Source organism: Helianthus annuus, chromosome 8 (genome assembly GCF_002127325.2).
Source record: "Helianthus annuus cultivar XRQ/B chromosome 8, HanXRQr2.0-SUNRISE, whole genome shotgun sequence".
Lineage (NCBI taxonomy): Eukaryota > Viridiplantae > Streptophyta > Magnoliopsida > Asterales > Asteraceae > Helianthus > Helianthus annuus.
In genome coordinates this window covers 3,686,497-3,688,224 of record NC_035440.2, presented here as the reverse complement: position 1 = coordinate 3,688,224, position 1,728 = coordinate 3,686,497, and positions in this window count along the sequence as shown.

Genomic DNA, 1,728 nt, shown 5'->3' with positions numbered 1-1,728 from the left:
AAGTGTGGGGGTATTTGATGTGTGTAAAATGCAACATATAAATCACATCAATTAAGGCATAAAACTAACCCTTTTTAAGTGCTAATGTTGGAAAAAGAGTGTTTTTGTCTTCCTTTTGTATTTTCAGGATGAAATGAGCTCAAAATCACAAAAGAAGCAAAAAGACAACTAATTCTACCATAAATACAAGAAAAGGAACAAAAGTAGACTGCCCGGACCCTCAACGGCACCTCCCAAAGCAAAGGAGAAGAAACAGAGTCTGAACACGCCCCGTGTCCAGCGAACACGGGGGCGTGCCCAGGAAGCAGCAGAAAAGACAAACCAGTAGAAGCTTCCATTGCCCACCACGGGGTCGTGTCCAGCGGGCACGGGGGCGTGGTGAAAGTACAGCAGGCGCATTAATTGTAATTGCGAATTACAATTAATGAAGAGAGAGAATGTCAGACGGGCACGGGGCCGTGTCCAGCGGACACGGGGCCGTGTCCAGCCTTCTGTTCAGCCTATAAATAGAGGAGCTTGGCTTCATTCTCTCTCATCCCTTGGCACACCACCTCTCTCACACTTCATCCACCACCCACCACCACCATAACACCATCATCCACCACCATCATCCATTGTCCATCATAGAGTGTGTGAGTCGTCTCGGGATCCAAGATTGATCGTAAGAGTTCTTGACAATCAAGGCCATGTTTGCCTAAGTCTCTTACATCACTTGGTGAAGACAAGTGTTTAGTATAATACTTTTTATTTTTAATCTTTTGCACTTTTTATTTGGTTTTGTATTAATGACTTTAATAACTAGTTACTTATGTTGAAGGTGATCTTTCCTTATCGTTTGTCCGTGGTGTCTTGGCATTATTTTACTGTCTATATAAAATAAAAGATTTTCACCATTCATATCTCCACGGTCTATATGGAGGTATGTTGGCTACCTGGTCGGGGGTTAAGGGAACGGTTTGGTAAGGGTCTTGCCCTTGTTCAGCGTTTAGAGGTCCTGCTTGGGACCTGGGTCAAATTTAGTAGGATCTCCTTCAATGCCCATAGGTATTGGATGGCGGGGATCCAAACTCTTTGACCCCCTCATAAGTTAACTACTATTAATACTATAACCCGGCTATTTAGGACTGTATCCCTGCTGACTCAGACTACTTAGCCGAGGGTAACGTCACCGCCAAAAGCAAGGCCTACCACAATTTGCATTAATAACTTAATTCATTATCTTTCAATAATCCGACCCTTTAGGATTGTATCCTTGCTGACTCAAACTACTGGGTTGAGGGTAACGTCGCCTTCAAAAAAGGGGCCTACTACAATAACTAAGATAATCTCTTAAACAAGTGCAAAAGTGCAAAAATAATCAAAGGTTATACTAATACACATGTCGGATCCAAGTGATTCATCTTGTCTATCTGTTTTTATTTTATTTTTATTTTTATTTTTCAGCATTTAGTTAGTTTTTATTTTCTTAGTTTAAAAACATTTCTCTAACCTTTTTGATTTGATTAGACGTTGAGGATAAACCGGTATTAAAAGCTCTTGTGTCCTTGGACGACCTCGGTATCTTACCAACACTATACTACGTCCACGATGGGTGCACTTGCCCATATGTGTGTTTAGTGTTAGTGAATATCGTGTTTTATAAATTTAAAACTTGGCTAAAAGTGTAAAAGGGGCTTAAATACTCATCAAAATAATATTACACTACACACGCATCAATTAGGGACAGGT